The sequence below is a fragment of the Mirounga leonina genome, unplaced genomic scaffold (assembly GCF_011800145.1).
Source record: "Mirounga leonina isolate KUSES-001 unplaced genomic scaffold, KU_Mleo_1.0 Mir_168, whole genome shotgun sequence".
Classification (NCBI taxonomy): Eukaryota; Metazoa; Chordata; class Mammalia; order Carnivora; family Phocidae; genus Mirounga; species Mirounga leonina.
Genome location: NW_023270426.1, coordinates 11,833,933 through 11,853,916, shown reverse-complemented (window position 1 = coordinate 11,853,916; position 19,984 = coordinate 11,833,933). Strand labels below are relative to the sequence as shown.

General features: G+C 38.4%; 1 long non-coding RNA gene across 2 annotated transcripts in view; it reads left to right on the top strand.

Annotated features, from left to right (window-relative positions):
• Nucleotides 1–19,984, top strand: part of LOC118016583 — a 452,221-nt gene that overhangs the window by 97,175 nt on the left and 335,062 nt on the right. The gene's annotated exons all lie outside the window — the stretch shown is intronic.

Genomic DNA, 19,984 nt, shown 5'->3' with positions numbered 1-19,984 from the left:
CTTGGGGCATCAGGAACATAGGTAAGGTCCTCCCTTGCAAACCTATAATCAAGAAGTTGGCAGGTCATCTCCAAAGTTTTGATAGATTGAAATCTAATTAAAAGAATCCCCCATTCCTTATAAAAATATAGAATTAAGGGGGCACCTGGGTGGCTCAGTCGGTTAAGCATCTGCCTTCAGGTCATGATCCCAGGGTCCTGAGATCGAGTCCTGCCTCAGGCTCCCTGCTCAGGGGAGAGCCTGCTTCTCCCTCTCCCTCTGCCCCTTCCCCTGCTTGTTCTCTCTCTCTCTCTCTCAAATGAATAAAATTTTAAAAAATAAAAAAAGGATTTAAGAAAATGTTATCAAGAAAATCGTAAGGAAGAGAAAATAGGTTTACAATACTGTGCTTTATTTATATTTTAAAAAATCTGTGTATAAGTGGATCTGGGCAGTTCAAACCTGTGTTGTTCCAGGGTCACATGTATATTTATATTTGGCAGAGCTACTCCCCTGTCATTAGATTTAGTTGTTAAGACTTTTTCCTGGTCATTTAAAAACATTTAGTCTTTCATGTAAACTTCAGAATGGCTTTTTTTTTTTTCCTGTTGAGGTAAAAAAAAAAAACAAAAAAAAGACAAAAAAGAGAGAAAGGAAGAAAAGAAAAAGAAATCTGTAGGAATTTTGGTTATATTACATTGAATCTTAGATTAATTTCAAGAGGCTTCGTAATTCCCTAATCACCCCTAAAAATAGGTCTTCCCATTTAAGATTACTTTTATCTCCCACTATCCCCAATTAAACCTTAAAAAATGTAGTTTCTACTCATTTATTAATTTATACTGTCTTCTTTTCCTTTCTGAAAGTTTTTAAAGTACATTTTATGATTTTTTTACATAGAAAATCTGCTTTTTATGCAACTGATTTTTAATCAGTTTGCATCTTTTCACATGATTTTAATAGCTTTTTAAAGAAAATATCTTTGAGTTTTCACATCTATAATCATGTATTTTACAAATATTAAGTGTTACATCCAACAGTCTTCTAATATTCAACCATCCTCTTATTCCTGATAATATTATTTGGTCATGGCATAATAATCTGTTAATAAAACTCCTTGAGTCTATATGCTAATATTTAATTTAGCAGCTGTACATATATAATCAGGAAAAGATTGGTTGGTAGTTTTTCATGCTGTATTTATTAAGTTTAATATCATTTTTACGATAGCTCTGTAAAATTTTTTTTATGGCCTGGGAAAGTATAAACAGGATCAAAATATCTGCTTATTTATTAAAGGTTTGAAAAAATTCATCCATGAAACCAACTCTTGTTGGATATCCCTTCAATGGATTTTTTCAGAGATATGTTTTATTAATTTGATCATTTTTTCTCATTACAGAAAACATTCATTCTTTGTAGAAAATTTGGAAAAGAGATATAGAAAAAAGAAAAAAAATCACTAATAAGTCTATAATCAGATAGTCTTTGTAAACACACGTTTCCTTAATTGTGGTTTTAAAATATTTGTGTGTATAGTTTGACAAAATTTTACACATCTGCTTCTTTTGAGCCACCACTGACACCAAAATGTAGAATATTCTTTTTAAATTTAATTTTCATTCCAGCGTAGTTAACAGTGTTATATGAGTTCTTTTCAGTTGTTTTTAATGTTTACACTTCTGTCTTTGTGCTATGTATGCTGTAAGAAGGTTTATGCCTCTGCAAATTTATTTGAGGAAGCCACATTATATTTTTAATATTCTGGTAGAACAAAAATGTAGTAACTGGTGTTAATCAAATCTTGCGTTCACTGAGGGCACCAGAAAAAATAAGGAATTTTGGGATGGTGACAGTGAGGGAAAAATGTTCTGGTACGATCTATTTCTGTTGACTGAAAATTAGATACCATTAATAAAGTAAAATGTTTGCTGGCCTTCTGAAAAGATGGAACAGGGTCCTTTTTTTTTCTTTCTTAAGATGAAATAGGATTTGAATCAGGTAGATGATGGAAAAATTATACTCCCTTAAAAATGAAGAATTGCAGAATTTCATTTAAATTATAAATGTAGTTGTTTTCCTCTCTTAATGTATTTTTAAAGGGCTTTGTTGTTTTATTACAGGTGTACATTATAATGTAAACTGAAAAGCACTTTTGAAGTCATTACTTGAATATTTGGAGTTGTTGGCATTCCCCGCCCCTCCCCCCCCCATATAGATAAAATCCTGAAATGAACAAGATGGTGCATTTACTCTTTGGGAAAAATTTTCTTCATTTTTATACTTACTCATTGGGCATAACAGTCTCAAATGGGTCGGCACAATGATCTATAGGCAGATAACAATGAAAGAATGTGGTTCGATCTTTGGAAGTGGTTTCTATTCTGTGCATATACTCACAAACCAAGACTTTCCTTCCCTTGATTTTCTTAAAAATGTATAATTTCTTTGTAAAAATAAGCTAGTTTCTAAGCTGTTTCATATGGTCCTCATAATATCTATGCAGGAAACTAGAAAAACCAGAATTCTATTAATTTATTATGAATGACAAGAGAACTGACAAAAATTAAAGAACTCCATTCTTTGTTATTTTGTTCTTTGATTTTAGGTAGCTATATTAACCCAAGGGAATCTTTTTGATACTTTTGCAATCTGAGATGTATAATAAACTATTTATATCTCCCCCTGTTTCAGAACCCTAAAGCCTATACTTTGAAATTTTGAGCAGGCAATTTTGCACCAGCAATATATCTTTCTTTTTCTGGACTAACTATATTGAAAGCTGAGTTTTCTCTGTCCTCAGAAGTATTGCTACTAAACTTTATGAATTAAATTTAATACTACAAGCCAAAGTATCTGTTTTTCCACTTTCTGCAACCATAAAAATATTACTTGTGAGTCAAGCCTGAGGCTCTGAATGTCACTGTGTTTCTCCAACTTGGAGAGTTTTCATTTTCAATTAGACTGAAGCACGTTCAATACAGGCAGCAAGAGCTTATTCAAAAGTAAAAATTAGAATTACAACCTTTCTCTTCAAGGTGGAAAACTGTCTTTGCTGAGCTGTTCTGTTAACATTGCTTTATACAAGAAGTTGGAAAGGTTCTTTGCTTTTCTATGTTTTTTTTTTTTTTAACTTAGTTTTATTTAGAATATTCTATATGGCATTGAAATCTCTGTGTACTATTAAGGTATCCAGTATAACAAGACACTTAATGTGCAAAAGCCTTGAGCTTCCTTTTGTTCTTTGTCTCAGTGTGTGATGTGGGAAATAGACATTCATTTTATTTCTCCTACATTCACATCTTTGTTTTATAGAATGGAAAAATTCATCCCAACAGAGAATGGCAATATTCATGACTTGAAAGAGCTTTGAATTCTTCTTATGTATGACCGTGTGTATGTGGGAATAGTAATTACAATTTCGGCAGCTCATCGTCAGGCGCTCTGGCCTTGAAATGAAAACCTGTAGTAAGCTTAGTAAATTTACTAAGAAAGTAAGTTTAGTAAGAAGGCTAAGATGTGAGGACACTGGTTGAAAGGTAGATCAAACAGTGCTTTTTGGGGTGCCTGGGTGGCTCAGTAGGTTAAGCGTCTGCCTTCGGCTCAGGTCATGGTCCCAGGGTCCTGGGATCGAGCCCCTCGTCGGGCTCCCTGCTCCGTGGGGAAGCCTGCTTCTCCCTCTCCTACTCCCCCTGCTTGTGTTCCCTCTCTTGCTGTGTCTCTCTCTGTCAAATAAATTTTAAAAATCTTAAAAAAAAACCCAACAGTGCTTTTTACATTTTGAGCAGGACAGTAATGTTAGTTGAGTGTTGATATTGCTAACTGAGGAACTTTGTACTGTATCAAGTAAGATTCCCCCCCCCCTTTTCTGTGGCTGTATCCTGGTATACAAATCTATTATACGTATTTTCTTTTCTTTTTTTTTTTTTTTTAAGATTTTATTTATTTATTTTAGAGACAGAGCACAAGAGGGGGGAGCGGGAGAGGGAGAAGCAGACTCCCCGCCGAGCAGGGAGCCCGATGCGGGACTCGATCCAGGGACTCCAGGATCATGACCTGAGCCGAAGGCAGTCGCTTAACCAACTGAGCCACCCAGGCGCCCCTATTATACGTATTTTCTAAAAGGAAACTCATTATGCATATTTTTTACAAGGGGCTTTACCAAAAATAAGTCTTACCTCATTATGCTGAACAAGAAAAATATTTCAATTGACAACTGAAAAAGGAGAATTGTGTTTTTCATTCGTCTTAGTAGAGATATTTCAGTGATGCTGATGCTGAGCATATTAACAACAGGGAATCACCTGTGGCCTAGGGTACCTAGAAATGCTTTAATATGAATATTGGCAAATTATATTTCATTAAAAATTGTTTAAAATATTTCCACATATTCAAAATAGAGATTTGAGGGGTACCTGGGTAATTCAGTTGGTTAAGCATATGCCTTCAGCTCAGGTCATGATCTGAGGGTCCTGGGATCGAGAGTCCCATGTTGGGCTCCTTGCTCAACGGGGAGCCTGCTTCTCCCTCTGCTCCCTGCCCCCACTCGTGCTCTCGCTCTCTCTCAAATAAATAAATAAATAAATAAAATCTTTAAAAAAAATTAGAGATTTGGTATGTAGAATAAATATAATATTGTACTTTATTCAGAACTACCTTTGACTCATGACCGTGAAATTAACTTTTAACTGGCTGGTATACTCAGGACATGTAGAAAATACTTGCATAATCCAAGATATGTTTTTTTTTTTAAAGATTTTATTTATTTGACAGAGAGACAGTGAGAGAGGGAACACAAGCAGGGGGAGTGGGAGAGGGAGAAGCAGGCTCTTGCTGAGCAGGGAGCCCGATGCGGGGCTCCATCCCAGGACCCTGGGATCATGACCTGAGCCGAAGGCAGACACTTAACGACTGAGCCACCCAGGCGTCCCCAAGATATGTTTGAAAATTCTCTTCTTCTGTATCCTATAGAGGAAAATTCTTCTTTTTCGGTATGACTTTTCCCTCTTTACCTTCTTTATTTTTATTTTATTTTTTTAAAGATTTTATTTATTTATTTGAGAGAGAGAGAGAGAGAAAGTCCAGGTGGGGGGGGTGCAGAGGGAGAGGGAGAAGCAGGCTCCCCACTGAACAGGGAGCCCTATGTGGGACTCGATTCCAAGACCTGGAGATCATGACCTGAACTGAAGGCAGATGCTTAATCGACTGAGCCACCCAGGTGCCCCTCTATTTTTATTTTAAATTTGAATTAGTTGATAATAGTATTTTTTTTCCTGACAAATTCTAAAATGAATAAATATCTCCAGCTACTGCTGAACAAAATGAAAAGCTTCAGCTGCCTTTCACAGGCCACTGGTTGACAGTGTTGTATGATTATTGCACAGAATTTAAGTTCTAACACTTAAAAAAAATTACATAATATTGTTGTTATTTGAAAAATTGACACATTTAAATTTGCTGGTACGTTTTATCCTTGTCTTTGCTGACTGTACCTATTTCCCATTTCTGCTTCTAGAAGTTTCTTCTTTTTGCTAATAGCACAGTCCAATGAAGGTCTGTGGATAGTTTTTTTTCAGTTCTGAGTCTGAAGTGTTATTTTTGCTATCACTTTAAGATGACAATTTGTTCATAGTTATTTTCCTGTACACCTTTGAAAATATTTGTCCACTGACTTCTATTCCTGAAATGTTTTTCTGATGTTGCTATTACAAGATGTCTACCACCAATCTGCCAGTTTTGGCAGTTAATGCCTTTTCCCTTTGGAAGCTTTTAAGAATTTTACTTTCTTAAACTTTTTGTTTATTTGTTTTAGTAACAATATGCCTAGGCATGGATTTTTTAAAATAAATTTATTTTGTGTAGCACTCAGTGGACTTTTCAACTTGAGGTTTTATGTCTTTCTTCAATTTTATATAATTCTCTGCAATTATCTCCTTGAATGTTGCTTTTCCACCATTCTCTCCCTCTGACGTTGTTCAGTGCATTTGGGACTTCTAGATCTACTTCTGTGTATCTGTGTCTTATCTCCTTATAGTATGCTTTGAGAGATTTCCTCAATTCCGTCTTCCACTTTTGCAATTTTTCTCTTTGGCTGTGCCCAATGCATGATATGGTCTATTTTTCCAATGTTTAGATTCCAGTGATTACAATGTTCATTTCTAGGTACCTCTTGCTTCATTACACCTGTTTCTATTTTATGAACCATAATACCACTTTTACATTCTTAAAGATCTTTATTCCCCACCCCCCAAGTTTTTATTTAATTTCTAGTTTAAATTCTGTTTAAATGTTGGTTCACATACAGTTCAATATTAGTTTCAGGTGTAGAATTCAGTGCTCATCACAACAAGTGCCCTCCTTACTACCCATCTTTAAAGATCTTGAACACTTATTTTAAAGTTCTTTTCAGCACATCACCCACTATTATTTTTATTTTATATATCTATATCTATGTATCTATATATCTATAGCTTCAAATCTTGTTCATTTGTTGAACAAAATAAAAAAATGAACTTATCAAAACAATACATCAAAAAGTGGATTGTCTCAGTCGATCCTCGGTCAAATTTTTATTTAAAGGTCTGAAGCCTACTAACCCTTCCCATATGTTTTCCTTGTAGGAAGCAAATGAATGTAGCAGTTGGTGTAGTTGTTTCTTTTATTGGTGCTAATCACACTAAGATTTATACGCACCTTTACCAGAAATAAAATTTTAAAATATTGCAGCAGAAGAAACATGTAGTGAGTTCAGAATTCCCATTAAGAATTCTCTCTCTGGAAAAATAGTTCCAGCTTCCTATTTAGTTTTCATACTATGAAACAGAGAGAGCCATGCTCACTGAACATGCTCAGATGAAGACATGTCAGACAAAATGAATTAGAACACTACCCCAATTTGGCACCATTTCCTGGTTGTAGCAAAACTCTTTTGTCTATTCTCTGTAAATGTAAAGTGATAGATATGGGGGTCCACTTCTGCTTTTCTCTCTTTTGTTTTTTTAAGATTTATTTATTTATGGATTTTATTTATTTATTTGACAGAGAGAGACACAGCGAGAGAGGGAACACAAGCAGGGAGAGTGGGAGAGGGAGAAGCAGGGTCCCCGGGGAGCAGGGAGCCCGACGCGGGGCTCGATCCCAGGACCCGGGATCATGACCTGAGCCGAAGACAGACGCTTAACGACTGAGCCATCCAGGCGCCCCCACTTCTGCTTTATTATCTAAAGCAAAATACGTCTCACAGAGGGCTAAAGTGATGCAATACTATGGTAATATCTGATTATTGCTTAAATATTGATGATAGAAAATAAAGGGCACCTGAAGTACTTTTGGATTAGCCTTTTGGTTTCCCTGTATTCCGAAATTCTGCCTCGTTTATTATTATTTTCTTTTATTTCATTATTATTCTCTATTTCAAAAGAATCAAAGTTAGCACTTGCTCAATCAACAGAGACACCTTGGATTTTAGGAAGTCCTTAAAACCCCTCCATCCCAGCCCTTTGGAATGGAGTTTAGTGTGGGCTCTCGCTTTGTGCGGTTGGGGTGACCCTGGGCTCTGTACTCTACATGGGGTAGGCCTGGGTTCTGTTTCCTGTGGGAGATTCTACTTTTCCCCCAGCCACATCTGTGTACAGGTGGGCAGAGTATTTTTGGACAAGCAGCTCCCAGCTTGAACAGCAGGAGAGCCTGGCGTGAGCCACCTGTCTTGTATGAGGTATATTTGAAAGCGATCCTGTGAGACCTTTGAGGTCCCAGTCTCAGTATCCCAAACTCACATCCAAATTCCTTCGATCCCGGAGTCTTTCGTATCGATCAGTGAGTTCCTCTCTATTTCTAACGCTTGGAGGCTTTACTTTCTTTTCTTCAACAAATAAATGTGTTTACATATCTGTATCTTTATCCATGCTCTTTAACCTACCGTTTTTAAGTACTAGCTGCTGTTAACGGGGAGATTTTAACATGCTGTCAATAAGTCATCTTTTTTTTTTTTTTTAAAGATTTTATTTATTTATTTGAGAGAAAGACTGAGATAGAGCATGAGAGGGGGGAGGGTCAGAGGGAGAAGCAGACTCCCCGCCAAGCAGGGAGCCAGACGTGGGACTCGATCCCGGGACTCCAGGATCATGACCTGAGCCGAAGGCAGTCGCTTAACCAACTGAGCCACCCAGGCGCCCCTGTCAATAAGTCATCTTGATCTGGATTCTCTCTTTCAATGTTGGCAAAATGAGTTCCATTTTCCCATAGCACAGTTGACTTGTTAGATCCTTAAAAAGGCCTTTCCTGTTATAAGGGAACATCCTAAGAGGCATAGAATTTAAAATTTAGTTAATAAAATAAATCCATTTTTCTCTAGAGACAGTCTTGTACCACATGTTCTTTTAGTGTTGAAATTTAATTACCTATAACTGCTGACTTCCGGTAACTCTCAGCTGGCTCTTTCCAGGTTTGGTTCCAGACATAGTCGTGACCCCCAGAGTAGTGAATGTGCATGTGTATATCACAAAATACTCAATGGAAAGAAATGAGTGCAAGGACAGAGTATTTATATTTTTCATTAGAGGGAACTAATTCATTGGGAGTGGGACCCATTTACATTTTAGCCGTTATGTAAAGAGTTTCACATGGAAACATGAGCTAATTGGCACCATATTTCTGATGTCATCCAGCCATGTGTGGGGACCCTTTATAGACTGGATCCCAAGCAGCTGCCCTGTGACCCATCTTTTAAATCTGGCTCGACTTTCTTCTTCTGGTTTTAAGTCATTTTGCTATGAAGCCTACCGTTTAATGAAAGGAAAATACCATCAGTAACTTTTGCCAAAATGGATGTGAAGAGTCTTTGAACTGTGGACTGTCCTTGTAGTTTTTCTCTGTGTAGTGTTGGTGTAATGCAGTCTTTTTATTCTATTAATAATATATTATGCATGGTCACATCCCTGGTTAATTAGACTTGCAGTTTTCAATTAACAGCATTTTTTGATGATACATTATTATCCTTATTAGTGAGGTCGTAGACTATATTATAACAAAGACTAAAGACTCTATTGTCAGCATAATCTTGAAAGAACCATTTAACTTTATGAAATGTATCTGGTGAAGGAACTTCATACTTTATTTGATGTATAATTTGACCCCTATAAAGAACCAAATGATTCTCTTTTCCCTCCCGTTCTTAGAATAAAACGTCCAGCACTTCAGATGGTCTGAATAGTTCTCTCAGTTAAAATGAATAACATTGTCAGAAAATGAAATCTGAATTTTTAAAAATTGAGTAGATGAGCAGTCAGATATTCTTATTTAGCAATTTATCATGTCTTTAGATGAAACTTATAGTTCTATGTGAAACTGATTAACTCCATTAGATTTTAATTATTGTTCCAAAATCAATACTCTTACGAGCTTCAGGCAATTTCATTCATGCATCTGAATAAGGAGGTGGATTTAGGATGGATATAGTCTTTTAGCCGATACTGAGACACTATTTAGTGTAGATTATTATAGTTCATGTTGCATGTGTGTGTGTATGTGTGTGTGTGTGTGTTTCTACTATTCAAATAAAAAGAAGTTAAAACCTATGGGGATCAGAGGAGATCTGAGACAAGATTTTATCTTAACTGCCCAGGAGCTATTGAATAATTGATTTTGCTTCCTTTTGTCTTCCCAACTTGGGAAGCCATCGTGGGATCTGACGCTCTAAGAGATTTGTCAGTGACCTCCGTGGTTTGGCAGGGAAGGTGTAGTCGGGTGTGGGTACTTCTCTCCAGTTCTGCTTGCTTCATCCTCACTTTTAAATGACAGGGCCAGGGGTGCCTTAGTGGCTCAGTCAGTTAAGCATCTGCCTTCGGCTCAGGTCATGATCCCAGGGTCCTGGGATAGAGTCCCACATCGGGGTCCCTGCTTAGTGTGGAGCCTGCCTCTCCCTCTCCTGCTCCCCCTACTCATGCTCTCTCTCTCTCTGTTAAATAAATAAACAAACAAACAAACAAATAAATAAAATCTAAAATAAATAAATAAACGACAGGGTCACGTTTAAAGACAGTGGTCAGCTGTTCCATTGCCCTCTAACCAAGTTATGACGTTTCCTAGAATGTAACCAGCATTGCGGCTTCTGTCACTTCTATTACTTTTACTTTTTTGAACTTCGTATAAACTAAATGCTAACATGCATCCTTTCATGTCTGGCTTTCCCCCGCCAGTATGAGATCTCTCGGGTTTGTCTTGTTGTGTGTAGCTGTAGAAGTAGTAGCTCATTGCTTTTCGTTGCCGTGTACCGGAGGTTGGCAAACGTCTTCTGTAAAGGTTGTGGTAGGCAGTATTTCCAGCTCTGTAGGCCATATGCTATGTGTTGCAGCTCTTGGACTCTGCAGCCTTAGACGATGCTGTCAATGGGCAGGGGTGGATTCGATCCACAGGCTGGAGAGTTTGCTGACCCCTGCTGCATAGCATTTTATTCAAAGACTGTTCCACCATTTATTATGAATTGTTCCAACAATTTATCCATTGTTGATGCACGTTTGGGTTGGTTTTGGCTTTGAGAACTTAACGCATATATGCTGTTGTGAACATTCTTATCTGTGTCTTTTGTGCATCATGTATGCTTTTATGTTGTAAAATTGTCAGATAATAGGGATTCATATGTTTAGCTTTGGCAGATACTGACAGTAAGCGGTTTTACTAGCGTATCCTCCTATTGCTAGTGTTCCAGATGATTGAAATTTTTGCTAACACTTGGTATTGTCATTTAAAAAATGTGATTATGTAGTGATATCTCATTTTCCTTATGATGAGTTATGTTAAACATCTTTTCATATACTGATTAGGCAATTTGTACAATATATATATATACCACACACACACACAAACACATTATATACATACAACTCAAAATACCCATACAAGAATTTTTGTCCATTTTTAAAAATTGGGTTCCCTGTGTTTTCTGGTGGATTTGTAATTTTCCTTATATATTCTGGACATGAGTTCTTGGAAATGAATATTGCAAATATCTTTTTCTACTTGGCAGCTTGTCTCTTTCACTCTTATAATGGTATTTTTTGATGTATAGATTTTCTTAACTGTAATGAAATTCAATTTGTGAATGTTTTTCTTTATGTTCCTTCCATGTCCTATGTGAGAAATCTTTCTTTACACTGAGATTCTAAATATATTCTGTATTAACCTCTAGAAGCTTTATTATTATATATGATCTAACAGGAACTGATTTTTTTCTTTTTGGTATTATGGTATAAGGTAGGGATCAACGGTAACATTTTTCCATATGGATAGCCAATGATCCAACATCATTTATTCTAAACACTTGTTTAAACTACATTGCAGTGTGATGGCACTTTCATAACCATATATGTATGCACTGGTTTCTGGACTCAGTTTTGTTGATCTGTTGTCTTTGTGCCAATAATGCACTATTTTAATTGTTATAATTTTACCACTTACTTAAAATTTTTTCTATTTTTTTTTGCTTTTTGTTTTTTTCTTAAGTAAACTCTATGCCCAACGTGGGGCTCGAACTCAGAACCCCAAGATCAAAAGTCACGTGCTCTACTGATTGAGCCAGCCAGGCACACCAGTTATTATAATTTTATAGTTAGTCTTTGTATGTCCTATATCTCCTACTCTAAGTCCTCCAACATTGTTGTTTTCTTCTCTAAAATTGTCTTTGCTGCTCTTGTTCCCTTGTTTTTCTATATCTGTCTTAAACACCTTATTAAGTTTCCACAATATGTCTTTCTGGAATTTTTAAAAAAAGATTTATTTATTTTTGGGGGGAAGGGGCAGAGGAAGAGGGAGAAAGAAAATCTCAAGCAGACTCCACACTGAGCACAGCTCAATGTGGGCCTGGATCCCACGATCCCAAGATCATGACCTCAGCCGAAACCAAGAATCGGAGGCTTAACTAACTGAGCCACCCAGGTGCCCCTCTTCCTGGAATTTTGATTCTGATTGCATTGAGTCTTTAGATCAATTTGGGGACAAATGATATCTGTACAACATTGAGACTAATCCATGAACATTATGTATCCATACTATCCTCTCGTTTTTTTAAGGCTCTGTAATACCTGTAGGAACATCTCCATTTCAGTTCCCATGCTGGTAATTTGTGCCTTCCATGTTGCTGTGTCCCATTCTTTCCCCTCTCCTTCTGAGATTCTAATTATATGTATGTTAGAGCATTTAATCATGTGTTACTCAGTATCTGATGCTTTCTTCTGTATTGTCCTTCCATTTTTCAGTTTAAGATTCAAGCTGGACATTTCTGCAGACCTATCTTCCAGTTTGTCAGTGATCTTTTTCATTTTCTTTTTAAATATGCTATCAAATTGGTCTGCGAAATCCTTAAATTTGGCTATCAATCAATCAACTAATCAGTCAGTCAGTCATCTTCAGTGAGACTGCTTTAAATTCCAAGCTACTGCTTTCAGTTTGGCTCTTTTCTTGTGCAATGAGTCAGAAAATGGTATGGAGGGAAAACGTGGAGGCTAATATCAAGATTACCTCTGATGCACACACTGCTTGTTTTCTCTCTGGGATTTAGTCCTTCAAGTTCTGGCTAATCTACTTGATCTCTACGGACTCCAAATATCTGTTTTGTGTATCTTATCCATCTTTTATACTTGTTTTCATTTGGCAGGTCAGTCTAATACAAATGATGTTGACATATAAACCACATCATTTTAAAACAAAAGTTTTTGTTTCCATTTATTGTTGGATTTGGCCAATTCAACTGGGGGAACAGAAACCAAATCCAATTTGCCACATTTCAAAGGCATTTTCTTCTTTTATTCCCCCTTCTCTTGTAGAGATCTGTTACTGGAAGACTTTCAGATGGACAAGACATTTTTCAGGTTTTGACATTGTCGCTCATGATTTTTTTGTTTTGCAGGAGCTCAGCTTTGTCTTATTTTCTGCTCATTTTATGATTTCAAGCCTGTACTTGGGAGTGATAATAACTAATATCATGGAGTGTTTATGATTTACAAACCACATTATAATACATTATCACATTTAGTCCTCATAACAACATCCTGTGGAATGGCTGGTATTACTACCTCCCTTTAGCAGCTGAACTCAGACTGAGTTAGGTTAAGGGCTTCACTCCAAATCACAGTAGGTGACAGATTAAGGGCTGAAATCCCTGCCTTCCACCATTTGCTTTCCCCATCGTGTTCTTACCCTAATAATGACCAGGCAGTTGGCTAGAAAATAAAGCCACAGATATAATTAAAACAGTGTTTACTCTCAAGGAGTTCCGAATTTAATGTCTTCTACTGTATTGTACTCCAGGAAGTCGTGTTGTTATTTTTCAAAAAAATGCCAAAGCTAAAATACCCTCAAGCTTTTGCAGAATCTGGGCAATAAAGATATGAGTAGGAGAGAAAACTGAGAATCAAATTTGGGAAGTTTGGGGAAGGCAGAGCCAGGATTTGCTCTACTTACATTTTTATAGGACAATGATTCCTCCTTTGGCTTTAGGGGAAATAGGACTAGTCATGCACATTTCACATGAGAATCCTCTTCTACAAATCTCTAAGCACTTTAGGGAAACCTATGTCATCCTGACATTTTTCAAATTGTTTAATGCTTATGTGTTTTTTTCCTGTTAATGTATGTGCCTTGAGGAAAAAAAAAAGTATTTAATGGAGGAGTCTAACAGCTTACGTTAGGGGAGATGTCTCCCAGAAAAGTGTATTCAAGGTTAGAAACAGACTCGGGGCTGCTTGTGTGCATCTACAGAGCGACACGAGGCTTGTCTGTGTGTCCCCAGGGACATACTGTCTCCCTAGGTGTGTTTGGAAGTGTGTGGGGACATGTTTCAGTTGTCACCATGACCTTGATGGGGGCACGGCTGACATGTACTTCCCCAGGGGCCTCGACGTGGAGAGGTTTAACGCCGTGTTAAGGAGTTTTGTATTTTACTCTGCAAGCAGTGAGGGCTGAAGTCATCATGGAGAAGAGATTAATCAGGGCGTGATTTAGGGTGACTTTCAGTGGTCGAGGCTGGAGGCCAGGCACCAGGTAAAAGATTTTACAATAACCGATAGAAGCAGAGAAACCTGGAATTCTAATAGAATGTGGGAGTGAAGGGGCACCTGGGTGGCTCAGTCGGTTAAACGTCTGCCTTTGGCTCAGGTCATGATCCCGGAGTCCCCAGATCGAGCCCCGTATGGGGCTCCCTGCTCAGCGGGAAGTCTGCTTCTCCCTCTGCCCCTCCCCCTTCTCATGCGCGCTCTCTCTCTCTCTCAAATAAATAAATCAAATCTTTTAAAAAATGGGAGTGGAAAGGGAAAGTTGGTTACAGCTTCTTCACATCCATTCCACAGCATTTGTGAGGGGAGAGAAAGGGATGTTTTTCCATATTTGTGGGCGCGAAAGAGGGGAGAAGCCGCTTAGCTAACATCAGGCACAGAGCCCAGTGAGGAGGTCCTCACGCCAACCTACCTTATCTGTCTGATGCTCATTAGGCTCTTGTTCTGACTGTGCATGGAAACCTTCTGTTCTTTAATCAGCGCGTAAAACTGATCCAAATTTGGTTCAGATGTCTCCTTTCCCCAGGCCAAAGTAAGTTAAATACTGGTCCTAAGTGAAAGAGTAAAATGTATTAGTGATTTCTCTGACAAGGAGGACAGGTACAGGAGCCACTCAGAGATGCTAAAAAGTGATTCGCAGTGTTCTGGAAACTAATCTGGAGTCTAGGTATTTCAGTTGAAATAGAAAAACACTGCTTTGTTGCTGTTGTTGTTGTTTTTACACATATTACTTTCGTGTGAATTCTGGCAGTTCAGTGAACAGCAGATGAGATGGAATAATTTGGAAACCTTTTGTCTTCTCTCAGGGATTTAGATAGATTCGTGATTAATTCAGCTTAGTTTTAAGAGCACATCCAGTAATATTTTTTTCTAGAGAGTAATTGCCTTCTTTGTGCTTTCTTTCCCCATTCACACTTAGCGTATGCAGCTTTCTCTTTTTATTTAAGGATTTATTTATTTATTTGAGAGAGAGAAGAGCGAGTGTGAGTGGGGGTAGGGGCAGAGGGAGAGGGAGAGAGAGGATCTCAAGCAGACTCTGCACTGAGCGCAAATCCCTACGTGGGGCTCAATCTCACAACCCTGAGATTTTGACCTGGCTGAAATCAAGAGTCGGTGGCTCAACCGACTGAGCCATCCAGGCGCCCCAGCGAATGCAACTTTCATACTTTAATGAACCAAAAGAAAAAACCTTAGATGTACAAGTAAAAAAAAAAAAAAAAATCCAAGCAGTTGACAGACTTAACTAACAGGAGCTACTTCTGGGTACAGCTGTGTAAGTTAAAAAAAGCTGTCCTGTATGTCTGTGCAGAAGCTGTTTGTTCACAGGTCCATGCACAAGGCTCATGCATTTACTTCCTCAGAACCCTAGGTGCCACCTCCCAGTGAAGACAGCAAGTCTTCATTCACATATCTTAGGAAAAAAGAAAGACTGTTTCCAGGATTGGCAACACTGTGCATCCTGTATTCAGACACAGTCTCCACTCAATTGATTAAAATCCTTGCATACATAATGCGGACCACACTAGTGGTCAGAGCCTGCTCTGCTCCCTGTCCGGGTTCTGCTTCCTCTGATGATTTTGGTGGGCGGGGAGGGTAAGGACTGCAGGAGCACAAGCCTCAGTTATTTTATATTCCCTCGTGTCTGTCCTTGTGCCTTGCTCATAGTAGGTACTCAATAAATATTTACTGATTGAATCACTGGGACTTGGCAAATACATCCAGAAGCGATAGTCTTCATTGTGGAATATCGTATATGGTACTTAAGGAGCTGATATGTTTCTAATTCAGCCACACAAAGATCTCTTAATTACATAAAATGATCCCTTATTTTAATCTGGATTTTTTTGTTGTTTCCACAGGTGTGTTTCAGCAGGGCAAGGCTTCTAGCAATTTAAATTACTTCCATATTCAGTATATGTGGCAAGGGAAGCCCCAACATTCTGATAAGGGCTAGGGCTCACGGTCTTTGAGTTTTCAAGTCTTTTTTGGAGAAGTGGAATTATGCACAAATGCCTTGCTTGTATTCCAAGAGAGTGTAGGTGGAACTGGGACCTTGGCCATGTGCAACAGAAGTCCTCCATTTGCACGTTGGTGGATATCTAATTCCACAGCCCTCCTTCAGCCTCATGTTCACATGTTCGTAGATGGGTGTATCTCTGTGTGTGGTGAGGACATACGTTTGTGTTTAGTGCTAGCCGTACTGTTGCACAGGTGGTCACTATGGCTCCATAATAATTTGGGGAATTTCTTTAGTTCTATTATTGTTACTTGCTTACCATATTCTCACCAATTCCTGACTATGTTTGCAGTGCCTACAGAAGAAATCCTAAACAGAAACGGAGCTTCAGTGCATTATGGAAAGCATCGTTTTGATTTCCTGTCAATTTTCCTTTCCTGTGGTTGGAAGTTAAGGGCTGGAGGAGGTAGTGCCTGAGATGTGAAGAGCCAACATGCAGGTGTGTGTGTGTGTGTGTGTGTGTGTGTGTGTGTGTGTAGGTGGAGGGGGATTCAGGCCCTATTCTGGGCTCAGTGTCATTGAAAGGTCAGTGTTCTTTGCTGACACCTTGGAAGGATTTTTGTCTCAATGAGGTGGAATTGCTTCGGAAGTTTCAATTTTCAACAGAGCAGATCTTTGATTTAACTTTGGTTGGGTCTGCATAATTAGAGGACATTGATCATTCAGCTCCTGGGAAACATCTATTGAAGAGCATGGACTTCAGGGTTTGAGTCTTGGCTCCACCACCGAGGAGCCTGTGATACTGGGCGCATTAACCTCTTTAAGGCTTGGTTTTCTCACCAATAAGCATGAGATTATTAACAGGAGCTACCAGAAGTTTCAATGATAGATTTAATGCTTGGGCAGCACTTAGCTTAGGATCGGGCAGTTAGTAATTGCTCAATAAATGCTAACTATTCTTTCTAGTACGTCTGCTGGCTCTTATCATCCCCATTTCCAGTGGCAGAGATGTCTGATCATTTCATAGGTGGCATTTTCAAGAAATAAATTCCGCAGGTTTGCTCAACGTTAGAAATGCTGGATAAGATTTGACGGATCTCCCTGTTCAGCCAAGCAGTAGCACACAAAGCCTGTGACAGAGGGACGTGTGGCGAGTGCAGTGCTGTATTTCTCAATTAGAATTTGAGGCCATTCTAAAGTGATCAGAAGAGATAACCTGTATGTTGATGAAGTGACATCGATTCAGCACAGATACGTGAACAGCTAGCAAATGTAATCAGATCTGATGCAAATCAGACCTCCGTGCAGCATTTTAATGACGACTCTTCTCCAAGTAGGACTTATTTCAGGATCCTACTTATTCTTGTTAAATGAACCTCAGGTTGTTTGCATTCCTCAAAAAGGAAAACTGTCAGTAGGAACTCTGAGTCATGCTTCATGCAACATCTACACCTGTGTCTTTGATTTGATTGAATATATATATTTAAGGCAATGGAGAGATTTTGACTTTCACATAAGTAAGTTAAACACCCTTCCTTAAAAATTGCACTGGAAGTTCAGTTCAAAGAGAGCTTTAGAAGAGGTCAAGATGTGAGTGCCAATTTCTTGGTAGAACCTAGATTTTCATTTGGCAAAAGTTGGCTTTTTGTTTTGTTTTGTTTTGTGTGTGTGTTTGTTTTTGTTTTTTACAATCTAAAGGAAAAACATGATAATGGAATTGAAATCAAGTCTTTTGATTTTACTTTGGGCATGTGATGATGTACTAATTTTCTTAAGATTCTTAAATGTTTAAATGTTTAAGTTCAGATCTCTCAGTTTTATTTAGTGACCTGAAATTAGAATGTATGTAGTATAGATATCTACACTGGAGGCAGATCGTGTTTCATCCACTCTCAACTCACGCAGATTACCACTTGCTAAAAATGGAAATTTGAGTTGAACTTGACCTCAAGAGATGTCAGGCATTGGCTGTCCAGAGAGCTTCTTTTTGCAAACCCACACTTCCCTGGTTTGGAAAATGTGTTATCTTTGGCCACTTGAATTAAAACCAGTTATTATTATTTTTTTAAAGATTTTATTTATTCATTTGAGACAGAGAGAATGAGAGACAGAGAGCATGAGAAGGAGGAGGGTCAGAGGGAGAAGCAGACTCCCTGCTGAGCAGGGAGCCCGATGCGGGACTCGATCCCGGGACTCCAGGATCATGACCTGAGCCGAAGGCAGTCGCTTAACCAACTGAGCCACTCAGGCGCCCCAAAACCAGTTATTTTGATCAGAATTTTGAAATCTAAAGATTTTTGCTTTGAGCACCCTTTCTCATATCCTCTTTAAGGAACTTACAAACTGCTTTGGAAACTGTGGAGTTTTCAGGGGGGAGTAGGTGAGTATTCTCACTCAGAAGCCATTATGTCTGCTGCAAAAATAATGCATTTTAGTAAGAGAAAAATGAGTGACACTTCTTAATTTTTGTGTGAGATTAACCAAGGGTTAGCGTGAAAATTGTTTCTGAGAAGAATTTTCATGGGAAGCAGAACGACTTAGTTTCTGAATATTCAAGGTAATATGCTGCAGAAGAAAATACATTCTGCCCTTCCAGAGGAAATATGTCTGAGGTCATTCTCCTAACCTTGCTGAACTCCAGCATATCAGGGGCAATGCAATAATTAAAAACTCATTTCACAGCAGCTGATTAAGCTTTGATTCACAATTACACTGTCTTTCAAAAGTCTCCTCTATCTGAGCATTTTGAAAATATGATGGCTTCATTATTTGTTATATTTCCAAAGTTAGAGCTTCAAAGGAGCAGCAAAAACTTTCTCAATCATCTAGAAAGTCATGAATAAAACATGCATACCCAGAATTTTAAATTAAAGTAATTAGACCACATTAGAATCTTAAAAAAAAAAAAAAGATTTAACATCCCTGTCAATTGTGGAGAAAGATGCCCTTCATTAAATCACATCTTCTTCCTGTCCAACATTTTAAACTGCCACTTTTAATGTAACATTAGAAAAATAATTACTGTGATTAGGATAATTTTAAGAAGTAAATGTTAGAAAATTCGGATCACAACATTTTCAGAGTATCATTCCAATAATTTTTTTCTATAAATTATTTGAAATTAACAAAGCAATGTCCTGAAATTTTTTACCCACTTCTGGAGTCCAAATTAACGAGTGTAAACAGGAGGCTGATACTTAACTGAAGACTGAGCAGCTCTAGCATGACTTAGATTGGGACATAAAAACATCTACAATAGGGTGGATGGAACCATGATAGCTCCAGGAGAGGCAACTCTCCAGATCACGGTGGGAAGCTAACTCTGAGACCTGGGAGTGCTCTCTCAAGAGACTTTCAACTTTAGGGAAAATGCTTGCAAAAACAGCAAAGACAGAGCTGGATCCAGTGAAGGAAAATGGAGACAGGGAGGGGAAATCCTGTGGCTTAATTATCACAGAGTCATATTTCTGTGTTAAACATCTTCACATACATAGCTTATTAAATCTTTCTTGCCCAAGCTCTGCCGCTCAGGTCGTTTTCCCACGGACGGAGACACCTCTCGTTGTAGGGAGAGTCAAGGGAAACACAGAATTTGTTGGATCTTATAGCATAGTTTTCCCTGTTAGCCTAAGAACAAATTGCCAGTGATGCCAGCCCAGGGGCAGTGCAGTGAGTCATTGTTCTAGAGCAATGGTTCTGAACCCTGTGTGCACATCGTATTCACCTGTGTAGTGCTCTGGACTCTGGTTTAATTGGTCTGGGGAAAGGTCAGGTCATCCATAGGTTTAAAATCCTCACAAGTGAGCAGACAGGATTGGAACCTTTTTTTTTTTTAAAAGATTTTATTTATTTATTTGAGAGAGAATGACAGAGAGAGAGCACATGAGAGGGGGGGAGAGTCAGAGGGAGAAGCAGACTCCCCGCCGAGCAGGGAGCCCGATGCGGGACTCGATCCAGGGACTCCAGGATCATGACCTGAGCCGAAGGCAGTCGCTTAACCAAC